The 13159-nt window shown below is 46.9% G+C and overlaps 1 protein-coding gene and 1 long non-coding RNA gene across 3 annotated transcripts in view; one reads left to right on the forward strand and one right to left on the reverse strand.

Annotated features, from left to right (window-relative positions):
- The window catches only part of LOC110561735 (vomeronasal type-2 receptor 116-like), a 799658-nt gene that overhangs the window by 386143 nt on the left and 400356 nt on the right, over window positions 1-13159 (reverse strand).
- Window positions 1878-13159, forward strand: part of LOC132650848 (uncharacterized) — a 42880-nt gene continuing 31598 nt past the window's right edge. For both annotated transcript variants that reach the window (XR_009588933.1, XR_009588934.1), the window contains exons 1-2: window positions 1878-2342; window positions 2831-2935. This is a non-coding gene — a long non-coding RNA (uncharacterized LOC132650848). The remainder of the gene's footprint in view (window positions 2343-2830; window positions 2936-13159) is intronic.

Consider the following 13159-nt stretch of genomic DNA (forward strand, 5'->3'; position numbering starts at 1 on the left):
CAACGATTAATAAATGGGATCTCAGGAAACTGAAAATCTTCTGTAAGTCAAAAGGACATTATCAAAAGAACAAAACAGCAGCCAACAGATTACGAAAATACCAACACCAACCTTACTTCAGACAGAGCGGTAAAATCTAAAGTATATAAAGAACTTAAGAAATTAAACACCAACAAACAAGTAATCCAATTAAAAGATGGGGTTCAGAGCTAAACTGGGAATTCACCACAGATGAATCTCAAATGGCTGAGAAGCACTAAAGGAAATCATCAAAAGTCCTTAGCCATCAGACAAACAGAAATCAAAATGACTCCAGGATTCCATCTTACACCACTCAAATGGCTAAGATCAAAAACTCAAGTGACAACACATGCTGGTGAGGATGTGGAGAAAAGGGAACATTCCTCCACTGCTGATGGGAGTGCAAACTTGTACAACTTCTCTGAAAATCAATCTGGTGCATTCTCAGAAAATTGGGAATAGTTCTACCTCCAAAACTATACCACTCCAGGGAATATATCCAAAAGATGTTCCACTATAGAACAAGAACATTTGTTCTACTATGTTCATAGGTATTTTATTCATAACAGCTAGAAACTGGAAACAACCCAGATGTCCCTCAAATCTAGAAGAATGGATAAAGTACTTCTGGTACATTTACACAATGGAATACTAATCAGTTATTAAAAATAAGAAATCATGGAAACTGCAAAGGGATCGAACTAGAAAAAAAAATCATCCTGAATGAGGTAACCCTGTGTTTCCTGAATGAGAAACACATAGTATGTACTCATTTATGAGCTGATATTAGACCTATAGTACAGGATAAGCATACTACAATCCACAGATGCAAAATGCCAAATAACAAGAAGGGTCCACAGGAGAGTGCCAGAATGTCACTCAGAATAGAAAATAGAATAGACAGTAGAAGTGGATGAAGAGAGGGAACTGGGCAGAAGTCAGAAGTTGTTTTTGTTTTTTTTTCCTATCTGTGAAGAATGAGATTATGCTTTTTATTGCATTTGCATTTAATTTGTAAATACCTTTTCAAAATTTTATCTTTATCAATCCAGGAACATGGGATGCCTCCACATTTTCCAGTCTTTCTTGATTTTTTCAGGTGTTTGAAGTTCTCATTGTAGGTGTGTTATTTTTTCTTTCATCTGTTTATTACTAGATATTTTACTTTCCTTCAGACATTTCTGAATGGGAGTGTGTTCAAGGTCTCCTTTGAATGTTTGATGTTAATATATACAAAAGTAAATTGATTTGTTCAAGTTGTTCTGTATACTGTCATGTAGCTATCCTTGTTAATCATTTCATAAATTTTTGTGATAAAATTTTGGGGAATTGTAATGCATATTATTACATCATCTGCAAAGAGTGATAGTGTTGGTATAATGTTCTTTTGAAATGTATACATATTACCCTTGTTCATTCAAATGCTGATTTCTCCCCCCCTCTGGTTGCAATCCAGATATTGCATTGTGATACTTACTGTAAGCATCCTGTCTCAAGTGTGTGTAAACAGGCCAAAATAAAACAACTAGGCACAATGTTGTACAATGGATGGAGCCAGAGGACAGGAAATGAGTGGGAGGATTGGTGCAAGAGAGCTAGGAGAAAGAAGCAGGAAAGAGAGATCTTGGAACTAAGTGAAGATGGACTGGACATAATATTTCACAAAAAACAAGTATAATCTGGGAAATCTAAATGTTAGGAAACTATGAGGGCTTGGAGGTTTAGGATGGAGTAACTATTGCCCGGCATTGTGTTCTACGTTACTAACTAAGCCCAGTCTCTGTGGTGATTTGGGTATACAGCTGTTTAAATCATGATAGTTTGAATTCTACATTCCTTATTCTTCACAGATAGGAAAAAAAAAAAAAACAGGCCTGGAGACCCAAGTTGCCTGGAACCCTGACATGTTCCCAAAGCAGGAAGAGGACTGCAAGGAAGAGGCCAAGCCTGTGCAGGCCTGGGTACAAGGTGCGCCTCTGGGGACAGACCCTGACAGGGAAGAGAAACCACCTAAAGATGCTCTCCCACCACCACCCCAGCCCCAGGATTCTCCAGGAGAGCCAGGGCGCATGGTCACCTTAGAGGTCCTCTGCGTGGTCAAGGAGGAAAAGTTTTGGAGAAGTGGAGAGCCAGGGTGCAAGGCCATCTTGCAGGTCCTCTGCGGGGCCAAGGAGGAGCGGCTTTGAGGAGGTTGCCACCGCCCCTGCCCTTGCTCAGGATCAACGGTGCCACTTTGAAGTAGTCCCCCCTGAAGAACAAGTTTGCTGTGGGGAGTGGAGCCGGCTCATCTCTGTCTGCTACTTTGAGTCTGAAAACTACTGGTGAGCCATGCTAAATCTCCCTTCCCTTCCAGGTGGACTGGACCTTACTGTGGTCGCAGATGTAGTCCCTGAACATGAGCTGTACATCAGCTCCTCAGGCCAATGTGCTGCACAGGCCTATAATTCTAGCTTGACTTTGAGACCAGTGTGGGGTTCATAGCAAGTCAGAGGCCAGCCTGAACTCTGTAGGGAGCTCTTCCCTGACAGAGGGCAAGCCAGCCTTCAGCAGGAGCAGCTGTGCACTGTAGGGAGCCCATGAAAATACTCAAGCCCTAAGTCAAAGGACAGCCTCATAACATTAAAAGTGGTGGTGTGTAAATGAGTTACCTCAATAAATGTAGCTAACATTGTCTGTAGATTTCAGAATTGAAATGGTTTTTGTGAACAAATAGATCAGTTTTATTTGGAGGGGGTTTATGGGGCGGCTTGGAAAATGCTGCTGTTTTTGTCTGTGAGGACAGTATAAACTAGGTTTTCTCCTTTCTCAGGTGGCTGAGCAAGCACATTAAGCCAATTCGCTCCACAGTCCTCTGCTTGGGCTGGCACCCCAACAACATTTTGCTTGCAGCAGGGTCATGTGACTTCAAATGCAGGTGAGGATAAATGGGCATTGCCTGTTGCTCAGTACTGACAGGTACCCCTTGTGCTCCTTTATTTGCAAAGTACAGTACCCTGTAAGCAGCTCGGTAATAAAGGGAACTTCCTGGTTTAGAAAAGGATCTGGGGGTAGGATATGGTTCAGCAGGTAGAGAATTTGCTGAGCTAGTTACCATCCCTCAGCACTGCAGAAGCCCGGCACTGTAAACCCAGCAGTGCATGTGGAGCTAAGATTAGAGAAAGAACAAGTGAACTGATGAAAGCACAGTGATGAACAGAGCAAGTGGCAGAAGATATGATGGATTCAGCCATAGGATTAGCAGGTCATTGGGCACAGCAGCCTGGCCAGTACAGTGAGGGGTCTTAGGCAGAGTCGGTAGTCTTGAGTGCAGGTGAGCTCATGCTATGTCCATCCATCCATCTCTCTCTCAGCCTGTCCTCAGTTTTTAAGTCAATTGATTTTATTTATCTCTGTGCATGTGGGTATGCACGCCTGGCAAAGGCCAGAAGGGGTAAGAGATGCCCAAGAGCTAGAGGTGGTGTGAGCCACCTGATACAGGTGCTGTGAGCCCAAGCCAGTCCTCTGGAAGAACAGCAAGTGTGTCAACCACTGAGCCATCTCTTTGGATCAGTTCTCTGGGTTTTGATATGACAAGGAGTTGGAAGTATGAAACCTAGGTTCGTCTGGAGCTCACCATCCTCCCTTAGCTTCTTGTCCTGGAATTACAAGTCTATGCCTTCATGCCCACCAGCCTCTTTCTTGGACTGTTTCAGGTCCTCGTTTTGTGTCCCAGGCCACAGACTGCAGAGAACAGTGAACCTGACTTTAGCCACATGTCCCTGAGGGTGTACAGACAGAACATTCCCACTGTTTTTAGCCTGAGGCTAGAGGAGACTCCCCACCCTGCTAGAGCTTTAAGAATCATGCCACGGGTTGCTTTTTAAAACCTGTCCTTCAACAGGGCCCTTTCCCCTTGAGCAAAAGGAAAAGCAAAGAATTCATCGCTGTTTTGTGTTGACTCTTCACTGTTTTGTGTTGACTCTTCGGGGCAGAGTCGACTTACCTTCAGTACCTTTGTCAGGGTTTCCCAGCCTGAGGAGTATGACCCCTCCGTGGGTAAAACGACCCTTTCATGAGGGCCACCCAAGACCACCAGAACACATATATGTTACACTTTACATCAGCAGCAAATTTGCAGTTACAAAGCAACAATGACAATAATTTTCTCAGGCAGGGCACCACAGCTTGAGGAAGGTTGGCACCTCTTGGTCCATGTGAAAATTTTCCAGAAAATCAGCCCTGTCATTGATGCTCAGGCTTAATTACAAAACGAATAAACAACAAACAAACAAACAAGAAAAAAAAATTGGACAGGGTTGTTCAGTGGTGGAGAATTCGCTGAGTCTGTAGCAAAGCGCTGTGTTCGTTATTCAGCACTGTGAACAAACAACTAAGAAAAATATGGGTGGTGAAGGTGGAGCTAAGGTAGTATCGGGGCTCTGTGCTCAGGAGTTTGTGGTTCATTACTTATCCAGGGTCTCCTGGCTCTTCCAGCAACTAAGACAGGACTGGACTGTCTGGACATGTCTGTTCACAGTTGCCCATGACCCCCGGGCAGGAGATGCCGACGCACCTAACTTTGCAGACCCTCAACTGCAGCTGTCATTTGGAAGTTGTGCTTAGGGAACTAGAGGTTTGCTTTGGTTTGGTTTGAAAACAGGGTTTATCTGAGTCACTGTAGTGCAGGCTGGCCTCAAACTCACAGAGATCCTCCTGCCTCAGCCTCCCTGAGCGCTGGGATTAAAGTCGTGCAGCCCAGAATTGTTTTACAGAGTCTTGAGGTTCAGGCTCCCCTTCCTCTTTCTTTCTCCTTCTCTTCCTCCTGCTTCTCCTTTTCCTCCCCTTTTTCCTCCTCCTTGTTCTCCTCAACTCCTCACCACTCCTCCTCAGCTCTTCCTAGTCCTCTACTCCTCCTCCTTCTCCTCTTCGTCTTCTTCCTCCTCCTTGACTCCCCTTGACTCCTGGTCTTCCTGCCTTGGCCTCCAGGGGCCACACCCATGTTCAGATGCTTCCCAGGGAGTCAGAGGAGGCAGATTCTGGCCCTTCCCTGTCCCTCAACCTCCTAAGGCCTCAGAGGTGAGAGTGGATCCGAGGTGGGGGCCAGCCCTTTGTTGGCAGGGCAGGCCTCCCTCTCTCAGCCCTTTGTTGGGTATCTTTACCTCTAGCTTTATTTATCTGTGTGTGTGTGCGCGCCCAGGACCTGTGTCCACCCAGCTCCGTGCCTGAGTTCCAGGTACAAGCTGCCATCTCTTGCTCCCTGTGGGTGATGCGGATCTGAACTTGGGTCCCCGTGCTGGTCCAGCAAGCACATCCCTGGCTGTCCTTTCCTGCATCCGCCCCCCACACCCGCCTTCTGCCTCCTCCCCCACTGTTTCCACAACAGAGTGTTCTGGGCCTACATCAAGGGGGTGGACAAAAATCAGCCAGCACCCTATGGGGCAGCAAGATGCCCTCAGCCAGCTGATGGCAGAATTTGGTGGCGGCAGCTTCTCGGCCAGCGAGAGTCACCTGGCCTGGGTCAGTGATGACAGCACAGTGTCCGTGGCCGATGCCTCTAAGAGCATGCAGTGAGTCCTTGCCTGGCCGGGGGGGGGGGGAGGGGGGCGGGGCAGAGGGGAATACAGTTAGCGTTCTGTATGTGCTGGCTCTTCTAGACCACGTCGGCTAGGGGTTGTTTATACAGCTAGCGATCTGTACATGCGGGCTCTCCATAGCAGCTAGGGGAAGAAATGTATACAGCTGGCCACCTGAACACTGGCTCTCCTAGACCATGGCAGTTTCGGATGGGGGTTATATACAACTAGGGATCTGTACATGCTGGCTCTCCTTGGCAGCTAGGGGAAGTGTATACAGCTGGCCACACACACTCTGGACACAGTAGCCTAGAGCACTGCAGCTAGGAGGAATGTATACAGCTGGCCGAGAGGCCTAGGATAGAGCAGCTGGGTCCCACTGGGGGTCAGTAACCCGTCCCCGCCCGTGAGGCAGCGCCTGTAGCCAGCAGGCCCGGTCTCTGCCACCCTGATGAAGATCATGGCTAGGAGCTGGGAGGATGGCACCGCAGTCATCTGTCTCCTCACGTCCGGTCCCCACGAGCCCCCAGGGAGATGGGACAGAGCATAGTGGCGAAAGCAGGAGGCTCAAAAGTTCAAGGTCAGCCCGGTCTCTTTCCTCTAACACCACCCCCAAACAGGAGAGGTGCCATCTTCCTCCTGCCTTTGTGCCCCAGGTCTGCAGGGAGCACCCAAATGGTGCTTTGTCACCAGACTGCGGTGAAAGGTAGCTCAGTACCAAGGGAAGAAGCCTGGGGCCCGCTCTCGGACGCCTTGGCACTTGCCTTCCCATGGGCAGCCTGTAACGTTCCCGGGGGATGACCTCCTGGCCACCCCTTGAGGACGCAGTGGCGTGTGGACAGCTTGGATGTGGTCCTCCCTGTGCTGACTCTACTAGTTCTCTTGTGAAAGGGTCACCATTGCAGAACTGTGCTCTGGGACAGCTTTGCTGGTGTCAAGCTTTTATTTAATTTTTTGGTTGTTTGTGTTTTATTTTGTTTTTAAATTGAATTTTTAGTTTTTGTATTAATTATAGTTTATTTATTTTGTAGCCCAGCTGTAGCCCCCCTCCCTTCCTCCTGTCTTCCCTCTCCTCCGTCGTCTCTCCCTCCCCATCATCCCTCTCTCCCCATCATCCCTCACTCCCTCCCCATCATCCCTCCCTCTTCTATTATCCTTCCCTTCCCACCATCCCTCTCTCCCTCCTCATCATCCTTCCCTCCCCACCACCCTCCCTCCTTCCAACATTATCCCTCCCTCCCTCCCCATCTTTCCTTCCTTCCTCATTTCCTCCCGGGGCCTGCAGTCCACTGATAGGAGAGGTCCTTCTCCCCTTCCATCTGACCCTAGTCTATCAGGTCTCATCAGGACTGGCTGCATTGTCCTCTGTGGCCTGGCAAGGCTGCTCCTCCCTCAGGGGGTGGGGGGAGATCAAAGAACAGGCCACTGAGGTCATTTCAGAGACCTTGGTGTCAAGCTTTCACCCCTCCACATGAATACACTTTTACAAGCCAGGCACGGTAGCACAGGCCCACGATCCCAGCATCCGGGGATTTGAGGCAGGGTGCGCTTCACACACACTCCCCTGCACACGGTCTCCTGCAGTGTGCCCCTTCTCAGGGTGCCACCTGCCTGTGCCAGTCCCAGGATGTGCCCTGCGCACCCTTCCCCCCCCACAGTTCCCCGAACTGTGCTCCCACTCAGGGTGCCACCTGCCTGTGGCAGTCAAACAAGGCGCATGTGCTGCCCAGAGCCCGCTCGGAGAAGGGAGAGAACAGATTCTCACAGTCGTCCACTAACCTGTGTACCAAATACACAGCATAATGAACTAATAACAACCTGAAATGATAAGTGTGTAAAGGTCTTTTTCAAGGGCTGCACTGTGGCTTCAACCCTCAGCCAGCCAGGCTGGCATCTGAGGAGGAGGAGGTGGCCTCTGAAAGCTCTGCAGACAGGTGGGCTCACCCTGGTGTCCCTTCTCTGCCAAGCTATGCAAGCACCTGGGGGTGAGGGCGCTGAAAGGAGTCTCCCTGTTTCCTTTGGAGTTGTGGATTTGGGATGGAACTGGGACTCTTGAAGCCCGATTTCAAAAGCCAGGAAGTCTCTGGCTGCCCAAGCAGGCTGCTCTCAGAGGCCTTGTTGGGGACTGGTTGGCTTCAGCCATGCTCCAGTCACGCCTGAGCTTGGAAGGAGAAAGCAGTTCTTTGTGTCAGCATCTGCTGAGCCCTGTTCTGTCCCTACCAGCCCCATGCTGAGGCTGTGGCCTTTCCTCCTCTCTCCCTCCCTGTCTTCCTCCTGCTGCCTTCTCTTCCCTCTCCTTCCCCTCCCTTGCTCTCCTTTTCTGTCCTGTATCCATCTCCCTCCCCTTTCCCTTCTCCATTCCCTCTCTCCTTTTGCCCCCTTTCCCTTCCCCTCCTTCCCCTTTTCTCCCCTTCCCTCTCCTTCTCCCACCTTTCTCCCTCTTTCTCCCACTCTCCCTTCCTCTCTCAGCCTCTTTTCTTCTTTCTTCCTTTCTCCCCTCTCCCTTTCTCTTCCTCTCTTTTCTCCCTTTTTCTCCCTCTCCTTCTATCTCCCTCTCTCCCACTCTCTTTCCCTTTCTCTCTTTTTCTCCCTCTCTACCTTCCTCTCACTCCCTCTCTCTCCCTTTCTCCCATTCTCTTTCCCTTTCTCTCTCTTCCTCTCCCTCCCTTCCTCTCTCCCTCCCTTTCTCGCCTTCTCTCTCTTTCTACATCCCTCTCCCTCCTTCCCTCTCTCTCCCTCCCTCCCTCCTTTTCCCTCTCCCTCTCCTCTGACACCAGATGGCTTTGAGCCACTGTGTAAGTGCTGGGACTTGAACTCAGGACCTCTGGAAGAGGAGCCAGCACTCTCAACCTCTGAGCCCTTCCCTGCAGCCCCAGTGACCTTGAACTTGTAACCTTCTGCCTCCACCTTCAGATGACTAGGGCTCCAAGCAAGCACCAGCGCCCAGTATATGTGGCATTGGGGACCTGGCCAGGGCCTGGTGTAGTCAGGCCTGCCTGCTGGGCCACATCCTGGGCGAGTGACCCCTTCTGCTCTGGGACAGGGTCTCACATGTGGCCATGAGGGATCTGGAACCCAGTGTACCCCTAGCCGTGAGTCAGTGCGGGGCTTGGGGGGCTGGCCTCACTCACCTCCACAGACCTCACGGTCCTGCTCTTCTTTCAGCCAGGTGTCCATTTACAAGGTGGACAAGCAGGACTCACAAATTCTGCAACACTAGCATGGACGGGGCCATGATGATTTCAGGGTATATGTCCCCAGTTGTGGTTGTCAGCGCTGGGGTACAGCCTGGGCCATGGGTATCCACTAAGCCACCCTGCCACACTGCCTGGCAGAAGAGCCGTCCTCGGAGTCCTTAAGCCAAGGGGAGCACAGTGCCTGTCGGGTGGGTGGGTGGAGGCTCCGAGCTGCCCTCATCCTCAGGAAAGCTTGGTGCCATGTGGAAGCCAGCAGCCCACACAGCTGTGCAGACACAGCCTCACAGTTTACACAATTGGCCATGGGCTCAGTCCTGGAATTCCCAAGCTTGGGAGACTGAGATAGAGGGATTGCTCTGAGCTTGGTGCCAGCCTGAGCTAGATGGTAAAACCTTACCCCCCAACACCGCCAAAAAAATAATGCAATGAGCCGAGAAGATAGAACATGCATGCATAAGCATACACGCGTACATATGCGCACATGCAACAAGTGTGATAATACAAAGAGTAGTATAGGGCTGGAGCGATGGCTTAGCAGTTAAGAGCACTCTCCTAGGACTAAGGATGTGGTTCCTGACAACCCCTTGGCAGCTCACAATCAAATGTCACTCCAGTATCCATGGAATCTGATGTTCTACCATCCACAGACATCAGACACACATGTGGTGCATTCAAACATACTTATGTACATATGTACATACATACATGCCTGCATACATACATTCATATGTAATTAGCTAGGTGTGGTTAACACTCTTGTGATCCTAGTGTTCGGGGAGGCAGAGACGGAGGCAGGGGCATCTCTGTGAGTTCATGGCCAGCCTGGTCTACAGAGCGAGTCCAGGACAGCCAGGACTACATAGAGAGACCCTGTCTCAAAAAAAAAAAAAAACCAAAACAACAAAATGACAGAAATAAATCTTGAAATAAAGGTCCAGACCTAGGGATGCATGTTTTTAATCCCAGGAGTCAGAAGAGGGTTGGTCTCCATGAGTTGGAGGTAGCCTTGTATATACAGAGTTCCAGTCCAGATAGGGCCAGGCAGTGAGGGGAAGAAAAAGTGGGAGGGAGGGAAGGAAGGAAGAAAGGAGGGAGGAAAGGAAGGAAGAAGGGAGGGAAGGAGGAAAGGAAAGAGGGAAGGGAGGGAAGGGTGGAAGGAAGGAATGAGGGAGGGAGGGAGGGAGGGAAAGATGGAAGGGAGGGAGGAAAGGAAGAAAGGAGCCTGTGCAGCCAGAGGTGATGTGAGCTCTTGGGGAAGGAGACTCCAGGCACTGTGGCCAGGGAGTGCAGCAGTGTGGCAGGGAGCCAAGGTCTCCAGGGCTGACAGAGCTCTGCTTTCTCCACACCCTGGAGTTATCCATCCAGAGTCTCCACATCATGTGAGGAGGAGCTATTCAGCTTAGGATCGGGCTCCTTGAATGAAGTAACATGTCTTGGGCATAGTAATATCCACTTAATAAAATATATACTTTAAGTATTGAAAGTGTATGAGTAGGGACAGCAGAGAACCCAGCAAAATAGTAGCTGGTCCATTATTAGAGTGAGTAATTTTATTATGGATCAGAGAGGAAAAATGTTCAGAGGCACCTGGAAGAGTTCAGAGCACAGAAAAAAAGAAGCAGACTTGATATAACCAAGACTGTCTAGAAGAAGTGGAGAATATTAGGAGAAAAGTAGAGATAACTCAGACAGAGACAAACTACTTTCATAAGTGCACAGGCTGGACCTAGGTCCCCCTACACTTATGTAGCAGATATGCAGCTTAGTGCACATGTGGGTCCCCTAAAAACTGAATTGAGAGTTTTCACTGGCTGTTCCTTTCCCCTAGCTGGGCTGTCTTGCCTGTCCTTAGTGAGAGAGGATCCTCTTAGTTCTGCCTGATGTGATATGTCAGGGTGGGTTGGTACACATAATGAGACTCTCTGAAGAGAATGACGTAATGGGGGAGGGGAGAATGGTGGTGGGACTGTGAGGAGAGAAGGGATGGGGGCCTGGATGAATATATGAAATTAATAAATAAATTGGTGGAAGGAAAGACAGGGTAATTTCTAGACTATTTAGGAAATTAGGACAGTGCAGAAAGAGATGAGGTTGGTGGGAAGGCACAACAATCTAGATGGGTGTTTTGAGGTGTATAACAAGTACATTTACTCCCCCTTCAGGAGACCCGGAGGCCACCATGGGTGTTGAGATACCGATAGGAGTCACAGGTCAATTAGAGAGCCATATGTCCCTTTTGTCGGAGCACAAAAAATGGTCATTTCTCTGGACAAGAACTATTTCACTCATTCTGGATGAATGCTGTTTTTGGTTTGTGTGGGTTTTTTTTTTGTTTGGTTGGTTGTTTGTAATCACCAAAATTCCTTCAACACTGTGTGCTGAGCAGGTCCAGGACTGTCATTTTTGGATATTTGCACTACCTGGGACCTAACTGGTTTATGCTATTAAGAAAGCCTGGTTACTTTCTTCACACGTATTTATTACTACTATTTTAAAAATGATGGGTTTAGTTACCGCATATCGCTATATAGATTTCCTTCTGATGTGCTTTTATTTCCCATACTCAAATGTGTTATATTTTTAAAATCATAATTATTCAGCAGAATATCTTTATGAAGAACCTAACAGTCTGGTAGAATTTTGCTATCTTAATGAGAATGGTATAATTACACGTATTAATGAAATTACACACTTTGCAGAAGTAAAAAATCATTATCAGCAAATACAATCACCGTAAAGACAGGCAATTCTAATTTTGAATGATTTGCCCATGATTATTATATGTCCAACATATAGTCCATATGAAATTTACAGAGTATCTCCCATATTTCAGTCACAATTCTTTGTGTCTCTAGGATTAATATATAAAATTTACGGTATACTAATAAGCATGTTCACTCCACTCTTCAAAGCTTTCTAACTGTATCTCAGGAAAGCACGTTAATCTTTAAATTATTTTATGATTTTTTTTTCATGTGTTAAACTCCAGGGTTCATAGTTTTAATGATTTTGCATGTTGCCTATTTTCACATGGGCCTTTAACAGGTTAAAAGAATTAGGAATTGATAATACTTAGAGATGAATATAAATTTCATGATTTTTTTACATTACTGTCTTTTTAATATTGTCATTTATTACAATTTATTTAAATTACAGTGCAGCTGTGGCCCCCTCCCTCATCACCTCCCCATCCCATCCTCCTTCCCTCTTCTCCCCCTACGCCCCTCCCCTAGTGCACTGTTAGGGAAGGTCATCCTCCCCTTCTATTTGACCCTATACAAGACTTCCTCCTATTGTTGCACTGATATCATTACAGTTATCTATCCTATTTAACATCTATCTTCAGACTATCATCTGTATCATATAGCTCTTACACACACATACACACAGTTTTGAATGTTATTTCTTTGAAACATGTGGTTCAAATTTTTTTCAAAATCAATGTCTTAAAGTCAGAATTCTGAAGGATTTGAAATGCATGCATCACTTTCTCAGTTATGGCCTGAGCCTTGGAATGTTGACATCACAGTGGTTTCTCCCCGACTACTACAGAATGTTTACACTTCAGTGGTTCATCTACAAACTGCTGAGCCATTTTTGGTTAGTGCTAGAGAAAAGGATAATTTTGTGCACAGTGAAAGTTTCTCTATCCCAGGCTCCACTGTAAAGGTATTTTAAAATGATCATTATGATTTTCATGCTAGACCAATGGTTTCAGGAAACGTTCTGTCTTCATTTCTCTAGAACATCTGATCTAGTTCTTAACAGTTATTTTATGAAAAGCTATTCCTGTTAGCAATAGTCAATACCATTGCCCCAAAGAAACAAAGTTATCATGACAGAGAGGTATGCTCTGAGTTATTATACAAAAGAATGATATCTGTGTATTTTCAAAACTGTATTCCCAAGTTATGAGAGATTATTTTCTGTTACATCTAGTTGTTTTATCCACTATGTCAACAAAGCTTTGTTGGAAACTGCTCAGATTTCAGCCCCAAATCCAACAACCTTCTGGTTTCAAAAATACATTTCTCAATATATGAACATTGATTCTGCTAGATAGGAATAACTTTCCAGACATACTCATTTAATTTCAATTTTATCATGAAACTGCATTGGCAATATTTTATAAAATACCTTTACATTGTTGCCAGATGTGTTCGATGACAACCATTAGCAGATGTCTCTCTTTGACTGTTCAGGGATCTTTAATCCTTCCCAAGTAAAAACTATAGCTTGTCAGTACATATTCCTTGAATGAAGTAAAATGACTTAGGCATAGTAATATTCAATTAATAAAATATATACTTTACATATTCAAACTGTATGAGTAGGAACAGTAGACAAACCAGTAAAATAGTAGCCACTCTGTTATTACAGGGAATGATT

Source organism: Meriones unguiculatus, assembly GCF_030254825.1.
Source record: "Meriones unguiculatus strain TT.TT164.6M chromosome 13 unlocalized genomic scaffold, Bangor_MerUng_6.1 Chr13_unordered_Scaffold_34, whole genome shotgun sequence".
Lineage (NCBI taxonomy): Eukaryota > Metazoa > Chordata > Mammalia > Rodentia > Muridae > Meriones > Meriones unguiculatus.